General features: G+C 43.9%; 1 protein-coding gene and 1 pseudogene across 7 annotated transcripts in view; both read left to right on the top strand.

Moving 5' to 3' along the window:
• The window catches only part of RBFOX1 (RNA binding fox-1 homolog 1), a 1460760-nt gene that overhangs the window by 1006315 nt on the left and 440137 nt on the right, over window positions 1-14308 (top strand). The gene's annotated exons all lie outside the window — the stretch shown is intronic.
• Window positions 13260-13326, top strand: LOC132027331 (U4 spliceosomal RNA; annotated as a pseudogene).

Here is a 14308-nt window from a genome sequence, read left to right as displayed (position 1 = left end):
AGGCCTAGTTACGCAGTTTATCTCCAAACATACTTTTTTTTTCTTTTTCCTGCTATGACTGAAAGTTTTAGACGATGAGCACACACACATGTCAAGATACTGGATTCCTTTTTAGGTTGTAAAGCCTTTCCACCGGCATGTGAAGATCTGAGCATCAGGGAGCCCCACGGGTACTCGGTAAGCCATGGCAATTGGGGTTCTATGGCATTTCATCCCCAGGTACCAACAACCCTGATCTAGTCTCAACAAAGATATGACTGCCCAGTAGAGACTCGCTTCCTGACCCTCTCTCCTCCTCCTCTTCTCAAATGGCTGCAAGGCTTTTGCTGCCATGCTTGGTGGATAGGCTTCTGTAGAGATCCAGAGAGCCGGAGGGTCAGGGTCAGGGAACTCTGATGCCCCCAGGGAACACAGATGCTATTATTTCACAGAATGTCCTTTAAGGCTACTCATGGTCCTCGCTGTTGGCAGTCATAGTCTCGGACAGCGTTGTGCGTGGCATGATGATGGCAGAGACCTAATCTTATTGCCGATCTACTCTCCCACTTGGACCCTATCGTGTGCTTTCACCCCACTGAGAAGAATATTCTGCTTCCATTTTAAAAACTATTTTTATTATGGAAAAATATTGTGTGTACAGAAAAGGAGAGAGAGTAATACAATGATCATCATATACTCAGAGTGGGATTTAATAATTGCACAAATATGCACAATACTTCAAAGAAATCTTCCAGATATCATGAAACTTACTTCCAAGTACCTAAAGAGATGTCTTAAAATTTTTATAGGGTACTGTATAAAACCACAGCATCATTAATAAATTGATCCTATCATCAAATATCATCTATATCCAAATGTATTTAGTAGTCTCAATAGGGTCTGTTAAAACTCATTGTTTTTAAAGATTCTTTATTATATATTCACTTGACAGACAGATATCACAAGAAGGCAGAGAGGCAGGCAGAGAGAGAGAGAGGAAGGGAAGCAGGCTCCCTGCCAAGCAGAGAGCGATGCGGGGCTGGATCCCAGGACCCTGGGATCATGACCTGAGCCGAAGGCAGAGGCTTTAACCCACTGAGCCACCCAGGTGCCCCTGTTAAAACTCATTTTTAAAAACATAGTTCTGTAGGCACTTTGAACTACTGAAATTATAGGTAGGAAGCAAGGGGGCGGGTGATATAAGATAGGACACAAGTTTGTTTGTTTGTTTTTCCTTAGAGTGCACCTGTCCTTCCTTGGTTCTTCTGAGAGACTATGAATCACTTTAAAAATGATGTGAAGTCTTAAAAAGGAACCCACGTATATTTTAGCACTATGGGAAAATCCTTTTAACATCATGGAAACAAATATGGCTCCCTATAAAAGAATATTTATCAGCATTTTTCCTAATGGTGAAAAATTGGAAATAACCTGAATTTCTGACACCCAGAATTGGCTAATTTATGGTGGTCATATTGGACAGTGTTCGCAAGGTATTGTCAAGCAAACAAAACAGATTCCGCAATATGGCATTGGCAAAATCACAGCACTTTAAGCATTAGCTCAAAGGCAGAACAGAAGTCTCAAAAAAAATATTTTTTTTTCGATGTTTCAACCATAGTTGTCTCTGGATAGTGAGATTATAGATCATTTTATTTCATTTTACCTTTTCTTTAATTTTTGCATTTTCTGGACGAAATGTGGATTATTTTGCTGATTGCATTAGAGAATGTTGACGAATCAGCCATCTCAGCTAGAAACGTACTATTATCTAACTGGAAGGGAAACCAGAGGCACAAATGTGTTGGAATAAAACATCTTCACGGCCATGTCTTCAGCATAGGTTCCTTGAAATAGACCATAGATGTCAAGCTAAAGAAGGTGACTCAAGGGCGTTAGGCTAAAATGAAGAAGCTATAGTGTGTCTTCCTGTATTTCCTTGGCTTTTTAAGTCTTGCATTAAAACACTCGGATATTGTCTGAGTGGGGTTTTGTTAAAAACTCTAAAGTTGAAATTTGCATTGCAAATAGTTTTAAAGTACCATTTGGAGGAAGCTTTTAGCTGTATGGTACAGGGGTCTGGTAGGGACCCTGACTGAAGTCATGCGGGAAGGAAATGTTTTGCTGTGTGAGTGCGCATGCACGTGTGTGTGTGTGTGTGTGTGCATGTGTGTGTGTATGCATGTGTAATTTTCACCCACTCCTTTCCCTGAGTGTTCTTTTATACTCTAAGCAGATGACAGCAGATCTTGCTGCAGACTTGTCTGGTGAGTGTCAGCTCAGCCTACCACTTTCCATATTGCCATCCTGAGCCAACTTCGTCCCCGTGTCATTTGGGGTTCTGCTGCAGATCTGTCTCACGACTGCAGAAAGTTTGACCATGAGAGATGGCACAAGGCATTCTGCAAAGGAACAAAGGAATGACATTGAGTTTGCTGTTCAAGATTTCAGAGTTTGAGGAACTTTCAAAGAAAGTTAAGGAAACAGTGTGGAGAGCGGCAGATGCCTAGGGATTGGAGGGAGTTGTCCAACATTATGGAGGCTATCCCTGTAGGGTACACCATCCAAGGAAGGTTTGGTTCATGAAGCTCTAGTCAGGGGCAGGTCAAGACTTCAGGGTCTTTGAAAGGAAGGCTGAGTGATTCCTAGTTGATGAAGTCCAAGAGGACGGCATCTCCATCGTGACCGTGCGCTGAAGACTCACAGGGATTCAGTCAATTCCCCCAACTCCAGGAACGTATTGCTCCCACTCCAAAACCTCTCCTTCCAACACACACACACAGACACACCCCCCAGAGGACATATGGCACTCTATAAGACATAATTATCTGTATCCCATTACCAATCTCCTAATTAAATCTCAGTTAAATTTCTTAATTTATAAACTAGCCTACCAGTGGGAGGAAGGTGCTGTAGGTTGTAAATCACGGAGGAGGTCTAGGTCAGCAACCTCATGACTTCCAGACCCCTGCGGGCAATCTCCTGCATAAGTTTCCCACTACATCTGGAGAGTAAAGTTTTCTTTCTTTCCACCAGTTTTCTGGAAGGACCTTTCCTAGCCCGTCTATATCCTGACCATCGGCGTGTCTGGACAGGCCCAACCCAAATGCAGAAGGAAAAAGGATCATTGTCCTAATTGAAATAGGATTGAGCAGGACATCAATGAGTGACCCAAACGTAGAATTCTCTGTTAAGTAGTAAAACAAACAAACAAAAAACCCCAAAACAAACTCAAGACTTCTTAGAAGGTCACTAAGGAATAGAATACTATTGATAAAGTAGCATGTGCTTGACACAATTAGATTTAAATAGATGTATAAATTTTTTAAAAATTTAAAATAGAAAATCCTTCCAGCCAGCGTCAGCTGCCCTCCTTTTTTGTTAAGTTTTATAAACATTGATGCTTCTCATTGTTCAATAAATTCCCAACAGAGACTTTGACTTCTCAGACAGATGCCCTTTTTTTTTCTTTTTCTGAATGAAACTCTGATCTCTAGATGAGGAGCTAAAAGGAGATGAGACGTGACCTACGTTAGAAGGGGAAATTGAGGAGGTTGGGCATGCAGAGTGATACAGTGGCCCAGAAGTCAGAAGCACTTGAAGTATTTCACCAACAGATCAGGAGTGTTATTCTCTGGACTTCGTGGTTCTAACTCTGTAGAGCAGGTTGCTCCCTGGGGTGGACAGATTTCTCCATATTCACTGTGTCACTCATTTGTTTTAAGAGTTGAAACAGACTTGTCTACAGACATAGTAAAACATGCTACGTGTGCTAAGCAAGGCTTGCTTATGCTTTGGAGCATGTTAACTATTCAGAGAATTATGAAGGAAGGTCTTTTTTTTTTTTTTAAGAAAAAAAAAAAAAAAGATGGGTATTCCCAAGCTTCTCCCCAATCTCCTCAATTAGAACCTTAAGGAAGGAGCCCAGGATGTATATTACATGCCCCCTCCTCACACTCCCATAGAATCCCGCTGTGATCAATCCGGCTTAGGGACTCCCAGGGTATGATTTGAACATTATGAAACTGATTCATAACCCAGAGGGAAATCCGTCTTCATTCCTTACCATCGTACTTACTGTTTATAGCCAGTGCTCTCTTCCTTAGGAAACCCCTTTATCCCAATCCCACTTTTTAATATGGAACTTTGCCATAAGAATGGATTTCTTGAGTCTTTTTAATATTTGACTGGAGAAGTAATTCTGGTCATGGTACATCAGAAAGCTGTTTTTTTCCCCTCTTTCTAATAAGGACTATAATCCATGGCTGACAAAAAAAGATCTCTACAGCATTTCCTGGGTGCTTTAGAATACGCTGTGACAAATGACGTCTTGCGTTGTACGATCGTCCTCGTGGCTTGTAATACATTGTTTAATGAATTGATCACAGTGGAATGTAAAGATGAAGCAGCATTTATTTTGTATGTTATATTGCATATAATTTTTATAGTTGACATTTATAACCATGGAGGCTGTTATTTTACATATCATCTTCAAACCATATCAGCCTTAAACACATTTAAATTTAATAAGCAAGTAGATTAGATTTGCTTTTAAGCTAGGCATATCATTACAGCGCGTGTTTCCGGCAGGAGGGCACTCTCGTGACTCAGTACTGTCTTTAGTTGTCTTAAAGAAGCCAGAATTATAAAGAAGGGGGTTAGAGCACGAGCTGAAATAATTAAGTATGAAGTCTGTAAGTATATAAGTATATAAGTATAATTAAGTATGACAGACCACCGTAAGCACAGCCCTCCAATCATTGAGGCAGAAGAGTCCGTTTGGTTTTATTAACCATCACCAGGCAACTTTGAGACTGAATGCAAGCCTTGGGAATGAAATGCAAATTCTATAATAGGAACATCATTGTGATAATAATTTATTAAATTTCCCGAGCCGTCTGCCTCTGAGGAGGGCAGCACGACGGCCCTGGTGATTAATTTTCAACATCGTTTAACATTTTATTAGAGGGAAACAGTTTGTAATCTATTGATGCCCTTTCTGTACAATTCCACGAGCTGTTTTCAAAACCAGGAGGAAGGGGTGGGGAGGGGACGGAGGAGGGTGAGCAGAAGGAACGCTGGCCAGCGCTTCTAGTTCTGACCCCAAACATCTCAGACTCTCCTGTGCTTTCCTGCCATTTTGTGGCTTGAGTATCATGGGAGCTTGTTGGTGTTTGTGGAAGGAGAAGGTTTCGTGAATCTGAAGTTAGGGGAAGTGCAGTATTCGGTATGGTGGGGGGGGGTGGGGTTTCATCTAAGAGACTTGGGGATCTGAAAGTTGCTGGACTGGGGCTTCTCAGAATCCTAGCAACGCTTACCTAGAAGCTGCAGATAGAAATGCCTGCAGAGCCCTCAGATCCTCTGCATGGAGATTACTATACAAGGGACGTACTTGGTGGCAGCATTCAGTTCAACTGAATGTTTACTTGCTAGAAGGTCAACTGTGAGGAGAAAAAAGAGAAATAATAGCAAAATGCCAGGGGAGACCCTGGATGGGATCCTGGCACAGAAGTGGGAGCTTTGTGGAATAAACAAAGGGATTCTCAGTGTGATCTGCAGTGTAGTTACCAGTGTTGTCCCACTGTGAATTTCCTGACTTAGGTCACCGTGCTGTGGTAAAGTCGTGTTCATGTTAGGGGCCGCTGCGTAAGACATACACAGGAAGTCTCCTGTTATCTTTGCACTCTTTCTGTAAATCTAAAACTATTTCAAGTTAAACATATTTTTATAAATAATTAGGGTGCCTGGGTCGCTTGTTGGGTTAAGTCTTCTGAGTCTTGGTTTCAGCTCAGGTCATGATCCCGGGGTGGCAAGATCCAGCCCTGCATCGGGTTCTGCACTCAGCATGAAGTCTGCTTGAGTTTCTTCCTACCCGCCTTACTCTTCCTCCCCTTCTACTGCTCCCCTCTGCTCGCACTCTCTCTCTAAAATTAATAAATAAAATGTTAAACAATGTTTTTATAAGCAATAAAAGCGAGGTGTGGGACATGCGAAACACTGTTAGGAAGAGATTACAGAATTATAAAGAAGGGGGTTAGAGCACGAGCTGAAATAATTAAGTATGAAGTCTGTAAGTATATAAGTATATAAGTATAATTAAGTATTAAATATTAAGTATAATTAAGTATTAAAAGGGTCACCTGCTTGAGACACCCACTGGGACAACCTCACACACTCTCAGAACACCATAAATGCAGAGAGAGAGACCATGTCTTCTGTTCTTCTCTGCGTGGATAGCTTTCTCACAGTCTGGCAGTATGGGAGGTAAAATAATGCCCTCTGCCCCAGATATGTCCATACCCTAATCTCTGGAAACTGTGAGTAAGTTAGAGTACATGACAAAGGAGAATTAAGGCTACAAATAGAATTGACCTTGCTCATCAGCTGGCTTTAAGATGGGGAGATTTTCTTGGATTATCTGGATAGACTCACTATGATTCCAGAGGTCCTCATACGTGGAAGAGGGAAGTGCCCTGAAACCTAAAAACGAAACAAAACAAAATAAACTTGATGGGTAATTGCTGTCTTTAACATAGAAGTGAGCCAGGCACCAAGAAGTGCAGGCAGCCCCTAGAATCCAGAAAAGGCAAGAACACACATTCTCCCCTAGAGGCTCCAGAGAGGAACACAGTGCCACCAACACCTTCATAGATGAGGAGACATTGCACAGAGAGATGTGAGCTTGCCCAGGGTTACACAGCTGGTGTGTGACACGGCGGGGAATCACAGATACAGGGTCCATGCTCTGAGACAACAATCTGATGTATTAACACTTCACTCTGGCACTGCCAGTCTTAGCAGGAATTATGGTTGGGGGCACCTGGGTGGGTCAGTGAGTTAAAGTCTCTGCCTTTGGCTCAGGTCATGATCTCAGGGTTCTGAGATGGAGCCCCATATCGGGCTCTCTGCTCAGCAGGGATCCTGCTTCCCCCTCTCTATCTACCTGTCTCTCTGCCTACTTGTGATCTCTGTCAAATACATAAATAAAATCTTTAAAAGAAAAAAAAATTAGGGTTGTATGTTTAGTTAACTTAAAACTGGAAGAAATGTTGCCACAGGAAGGAGAGAGTGAGCAACTGACATTTTCTTGGAGCAATAACTAAAAATATGAGATATTCTGTTAGAAATTGAAAAGATAGTAGTATCTCTCTCTCTCTTTTTTTTAAAGAAAAGCATTGGCTGGAAACTGCCCTTCCCAAAGTGTGAGTCCCATCTGATTATTATCGATTTAGATGACATACAGAGATGCTATTAAATAACATTGAACCAATCATTTGGGGATGGAGTTACTCTGTTCTGAATTTTCTTTCCATTTTCCTGTTTATGTTATTGAGAAGGTCTTTGTTTGGTGCTAGGGTGTCTTCAACATCTCTCTAATACTTGATGATCCCCATTTTTAACAATAAGATGGAGGCTTCAGGCTTATGTCTGCAGGTAATGGTAGCAAGATATTAGTAACTTGTGATTGCATTGCATTTATTTTATGGTTACTCTCTATTTGGAATAAGTGACATTATTTTTTTTCTTTTCCATTTGTAGTATTGATGTAAAGTTGCCTTGTAAAAATAATGTGTTTCAGTGGAAGCAAGGTACATCCGTGTAAAGTTACGTTAAGCTGATGGTTTATCATTATGACACATGATGGCCATTTAGTGACAGTGGCAGAAGGATGGCTAAGCTTTGGGAACATCTGATTCTTCAGGGCTGAAGGTTTTGAAGAGTTGGGTCTAATTTCTAAAAAGCTGTTCATCATTAAGTTACAAGGCCCGTAGCTATCTCTGAATCAGTTTTGTTTTCCACCTCGTCACCAGAAATAAATAATTTCATTGACGTTTGAAAGTGGAGATTTCAAAGACAAATGAGTAACATCTTTTCAGTATTGAAATTTGACAGGTATTAACTAAGTCCATTGGTTCTTAATCTGCTTTTTATTATTATGCTAATGCTATCAATAAAATATCTAACACCCCTACTTTATGACCTTTATTAAAAACCCCATACTATCTGTTGACCTCACTTTGTTTCCTGCCTTGAGCCAAGTCTGCTGTTGGACTAGCCGTGTCAGGGGCTGTGCCCGTGCTCTGCTACTGGTCCAGATTTCCCAGGAGAGCCTTATATCACGTGATAGGAAAGGATGACCCTTTCTGAGCCTCATCCTCTTACACTGCTTCTTATCTCACAGGCTCGCAGGGTAGGGCTTGTGAGAATGTTGGTTGTGCTGTCAACCCTAACCAGTTCTACCAAGCAACTCATGTGCAAACCTTTGGTCCACCGTATAAATTACAGGTCAGAAAAGATGAGCATCGCTGCATGGGGTGGGGGGCAGGCACCTGGCATCTGGTACCACATCTGGCATCCGCATCCGATAGGGTAGAAGAAGGCAGGACTCAATAGCACAAGTCTGGAAGGGTTAATGGGTAGCAGAGATGCTCACAGGGTAAAGAGAGGTGCTTGGCTTCTCTCTCTTATAAATGGATTACCGAGTGTAGCTTCGAACATGTGACATGCTTTCCCTTTCGTTCTTGGCTGCGTTGCTGTTTGCAGCAGGATCTGAGGACTTTCCTGGGCTCTGAGCATCAGAAGAACGTGACCATCATCTTGCTCAGCCTGTCAGAGGGAGTTCTGAAGCTTCGCTGATGACCGCTTTGTTTTGTTTCGGGCCTCATCCCCCCCACCCCTTCTTTCTTCTTCCTCCTCCTCCTCCTCTTCTTCCGTCCAGCGGAAACAAAAGCACAGGCTTGGTTCAGCAACATTGAATCTAAAAAGTGTGTCCTGCAGTCAGAGTGGCGACAGTAATAGCAGTGGCTCCTCTGGCTCAGTACTGAGCATGAGTGATGGGTGGTCCGTGTGCCGCGCGTGGTGCTGGCCACACTGCGGTCACGCTCCCCTTCCGTCCCACAGAGCGCTCAGCGATCAGCTCTCCAGCTTGCCCTCTTCCCCTCTCCTCCCTTCCTAGCCCCTTTGCCCACCTTGCTCTGCAGTGCACACTCAGCACTTTCTTGTTCAGACCCTTGCCAGCCTTGAGAGGGCAGGAGACCAAAGGCTCACTCATTCCACAAACATTTATTTATTTATTTTAAGATTTTATTTATTTATTTGACAGATCACAAGTAGGCAGAGAGGCAGGCGGGGGTGAGGGGAGTAGGTTCCCCGCTGAGCAGAGAGCCCGATGCAGAGGCTCGATCCCAGGACCCCGGGATCATGACCTGAGCTGAAGGCAGAGGCTTTAACCCACTAGAGCCACCCAGGCGCCCCTCCACAAACATTTATTAAGTCCCTGGGGTGTACAAGGTAGTGCTCTCACTTCACCCTGACAACAACCCTGAGAAGGAAATATTTTTATCTCCATTTTTAAGGGAGGAAGCCAGTATCCCTCCCTTCCAAGAAGCCTTGGGTAGGACGAGGAGACAGGTATGTGCAACAGCAAGTAAACCTGAGTGACGACACGGGAGCAGGAGTTACGCTGGAGAAGGGGGCATCGGAAGGTTGGAGGAGACAGGTGGTTCCTGGACAGGGTTTTGAGGGTCGGTGGGCATTTTCAGACAGACGATTTATGGAAGGATGTTTCAGGCAAGGAGGAGAGCATCTGCAAAGGGAAAGGGAAGTGGAATTCTGAGCAAAGATAAATACATACGACTAAATATACTTAGTCATACATCATCTGTGTTTGCAAGTCCGAGTAATTTTAAGAAGGACTTAGGGGGGCCCTGGTGGCTCAGTGGGTTAAGGGTCTGGGTCTTGATTTCAGCTCAGGTCATGGTCTCAGGGTGATGAGATCGAGCCCTGTATCATCCTCTACACTGGGCGTAGTAGCCTGCTTAGGCTTCTCTCTCTCCCTCTACTTCTGTCCCTCCTGCCCATGCATGCTCTATCTCTAAAAAGAAAAGACAGAGGGAAGGAAGTGAAGTAATGAGGGCAGGAGAAAGAAAGGATTTGAAAAACTCCATTTCAAAGGTGCACATCACAGCCAGACTGAGTGGCCAGGCTGTTTCTCCCCGTCTCCTAACCCCTGGCCACGTGCATTGTTCCTTCTCCCTCCAGCCTTCCTTCAGGAGGCCTTTTCCCCAGCATCTCTGCCTTCTCCAGGCTGTTGGAACTAAGTACCGAGGTGGTTCCCCTTTAAGCCTCTCCCGCAACTGTTCTCCTCTTGGACAGAGAAAAGGAATAAGGAAAAATACGGCTCTGAGCATCTCATGCTTCCTGTTGTGTTGGAAGCAGGGAGAGGTGAGCTTGCTGCTGATTTTAACACCTGCTTCTGGGAATTCCAGAGCTACTTTCTGTTTCTGGAGTCATCTTTTCCTGAGTACAAAGTTAAAAATAGCATCGATAGGAGAGAGAGCTAAAACCTGTGAACAAAAAGTACTATCCCTGTGTAGAAGATAGTTGGCAGGTCCTCAAAAAAAAAAAAAAAGTGAAACACAGAGTTACCCTCTGGCCCAGCACCCACACTCCCAGGCAGATGCCTGAGAGGACTGCGACCAGGTCCTCAAAAATTTGTACATGTAGGTTCATACATTGTTCGCCACTGACAAAAGTTGGAAATAACCCTAATAACCCTCCATGAGAGAATGGATAAACAAAATGTGGTATGTCCATGCAAAGGAATAGTATTCAGTTATACAAAGTAACGAAGGACTGATACATTCTATAACCATCATGCTCAGTGGAACAAGTCAGCCGCAGACAGTCACACACTGGGTGACTGTATTCGTATGAAAGTTCTAGAACTTAAAAGCCATGGATGGAGACAGAAAGCACAGTGGTAGTACTTAGGGCGGGGGGGATAGGAAGAGACTCTTTAATCGACATGGGTTTTTCTTTGGGGATGATGAAAATATTTTGAAACTACATACAGGTGGTGGTTGTGACATGATGGGATGTGCTAAACACCACGAGATCACACCGTATACAATGGTGAATTTCACATCATGTGAATATCACCTCCCTTTAAAAAAATAAATAAATAAAAGAACCAGAACAGGTAAAACTCAGCAGAGGTTCCAAAGAAATGAGTTTTCTGTGTTGCACACAGTTTGCACAGTACAGACCGTGCTTGAGAGAAACCCCCAGAAGTTGATCCTTGGAGAAGCTAAGTCTGTCTGGAGAGTGGCGAAGGAGGCAGCTCCGAGAACTGGGGCTCATTTCCAGTTCCAAGAGGCCAGTGAAGTATGACCACCAACATCACATGGCCATCCTCCTCCCCAGGGAAGTTGCAGCCTGGGAAGGTGACAGCTCATAATGTCAGAAACTGATGATGAGAAAATTGGAAATGGATGGAGTTTTATGGCAATGCATTTTTAACTCCACTTCAGCGTAGAGGGGACATTTTAAGGAGCTAAGAGCTTAAACCAGACAAGATTTCCTCCAGTGTGATAATAAATACACCAAAGTGCCCTTTTATGTTTAATAATTCAGGATCCACTGAGTGTTTAAAGGGTTTCCTGTTTTATCATTTGAAAAATCGAATGGTAATCGGTTAAAAAGTAATAGATGAGAAATGTTTTTGAGATGGGCCCTGAATCACGCACTTTAAAATGTCTTTGGAAATGGATGTGTGCGTGTTCTAGGTAGCAGGCGCCTGAAGGTCTGGAAGCTGCGGCACAACCACACGCTTGTCATGCCTTTGTGGGCTTGTCTGTGGAGGGACGGAAGTCACGTCCACGCGTGGCATCGGCCAGTAGTCTGAGTGGCATTGGAACAAAATTAGACTGAAAGAACATTGTGGGGCCACTTTTGCAATTGGCCATCCCTCAATCTGCTCCGGATGTAGACGGCAACAATCACAGAGCCGGATTCCTGGAAAATTCCAGAGAAAAACCTAAAAGCCAGGCCGTGGCAACATTTTATTGCTGGGGACATGAACACGTGGTGTCGATGAGAACCGGTTTGCCTCATTCCGGCCCACAGGTTGGCTCACGTGGATTGTAATGTTAGATTCTAGGCGGTGGTGATTTTTGCAAAGGAAACCCCACTCTTCTTGCAGATGATACGTACCATCCTAGGACTCTCCGATGTAAGACAGGTGGATTTTCCCAGGGAAGGGAATGGGGAAGGGGATGGGCCTCTGGCAACACTTAATTAGGCTGTCTTAGGACAGAATCTGAAAGGTAGAAAGGATCCAAGTGTGCTCTTAAACGTCATGTTGGAAAATATAAGCTACCACTATGCTTCATTTTTAATCAGGCATGTATCACACCTGTGTTTATGAGGAGCCCGTCAGATACTGGAACAGGGGCTGGGGATACTGCCTTATGCCTCACGGACAAGATCCCTGCTTGCGTGGGGCTCATAATATCTGGTAGAGGAAAAACACTCAAGAAGGAATTGTGACAGAAACTGCCAGCTGCCTTTCCCCTAGCCACTTATCCCTCTTTCTTAGTAATTGACCCGTTGGTAATGGGCCCTTTAGTCATAGCCAAGATGCCCAAATTAAAGGAAAATAATACTGTGTTCTCCAGCTTTCCTAGCAGACAGGGATCACCATCAAGATGGCAATGGAAATTATTAGGTGTGGTTTCTGGGAAAACCCTTTAATAGGGGCTGACTCACAGCACCAGCAGCATCCATGCATTCTCTCCCTTTCTTTCTCCCGCTGTATTAAACCATGTGATGTAGAGGCTACTTTGAGGGTGGAATCTATGGCCTAAAAAAGTGGAAGGAGCAACGGGATTTCTGATGGACTGCCTAGCCCCAGACTTCTTTTATGGGAGAGAAAAATAAACGTATGTTTCGCTTAAACCACAGCGATTTCAGGACTCTGTAAATAGCAACAAACCCAATTGTTGTGAGACCAAGGCAGAAGAGACAAATATAAAATCATTTCACAAAGTCGAACCTCAGGGCCCCTGGGTGGCTAAGTCTGTTAAGTGTCTGCCTTCAGCTCAGGTCGTGATCCCAGGGTTCTGGGATCGAGGCCTTGGTTGGGCTACCCTGCTCAGTGGGGAATCTCCTTCTCTTTTCCCCTCCTCTTGTGCCCTCTCTCTGTCTCTCAAATAAATAAATAAAATCTTTAAAAAAAAAAAAAAAAAAAAGAGAGAGGAAAACCTCCTCCGTAGGCAACAAAACAGAGAGATGGGAGACAGTTGGACTGGCCGAGGGACTGAGTGAGGCTACTGTGGAATGTGGAATGGGAGGCCACATACTGAAGTGATCAATGACTGAGAAATGATAGATAGAGTGGTCAGACAGCGGTAGAAGAAAGAGAGAATGTCACCAGATGAGGAAGTTCTCAGCTGGGTATAGGCAGGAGAATGATGATCTGATATTTCATTACAAAGCTAAGCTTTGTGCAGTGGCAGTATGGTAGCCAATGAGGATTATCTGAGGCATGATTATTGATGATTGAATCAAAGCTCATCCCGGCTGCCATGTAGAAAGTGGGCAGAGCAAGCGTGGAGGCAGGGTGACCTTTTAGGTGGTGATGACAGAACTCCAGGTCAGAGATGATCGTGGGACTGATGATGGAGGGAGCAGTAATGGAAGTAGAGGAATCTGTGAAGGCAGTTAAGACGTAAACTGCTGGGGTGCCTGGGTGGCTCAGTGGGTTAAGCCGCTGCCTTCGGCTCAGGTCATGATCTCAGGGTCCTGGGATCGAGTCCCACATTGGGCTCTCTGCTCAGCGGGGAGCCTGCTTCCTCCTCTGTCTCTGCCTGCCTCTCTGCCTACTTGTGATCTCTGTCTGTCCAATGAATAAATAAAATCTTAAAAAAAAAAAAAGACGTAAACTGCTGATGTTAGAAGGATGAGCGTAGATGCAATGTCTGTATTGCTTCTGGAAGAATCTGTCCCAGAATCTTCCTGCTAGAGTCACTTGATTGTGTGCAGAAAAACAACGTGAATTACTCAACAACAGCAATAAAAACAACCTGAATCAAAAATGGGCAAAGAACTTGAACAGACACTTATCCAAGGAAGATAGATGAATGACCAGTATGCACATGAGAAGATGCTCTAGATCACTCATCACGAGGGAAATATCAATCAAAACCACGATGAGATAACCCCCTCACATCCACTAGGATGGTTACCATAGGAAGAAAAGGAAGAAAGAAAGAGGGAGAGAGAGAAAGAGAGGAAGGAAGGAAGGAAAGAAGAAAGAAAAGAAGGGAGGGAGGGAGGTTAGCAAGGAAGGAAAAGCAGAAAATGGCAAATATGGGTGAGGGTATGGAAAAATCGTAACACTTGTGCACTGTTGGTGGGAATGTAAAATGTGCAACCATGGGGCACGTGGGTGGCATAGTCAGTTAAGCGTAGGGCTCTTGGTTCCAGCTCAGGTCATGATCTCAAGGTCCTCGGATTGAGTCCTATGTCAGTCTCTGTGCTCAGCATG

This window comes from Mustela nigripes, chromosome 11, assembly GCF_022355385.1.
Source record: "Mustela nigripes isolate SB6536 chromosome 11, MUSNIG.SB6536, whole genome shotgun sequence".
In the NCBI taxonomy this organism is placed as follows: Eukaryota; Metazoa; Chordata; class Mammalia; order Carnivora; family Mustelidae; genus Mustela; species Mustela nigripes.
This window is presented reverse-complemented; position numbering and strand designations above follow the sequence as displayed.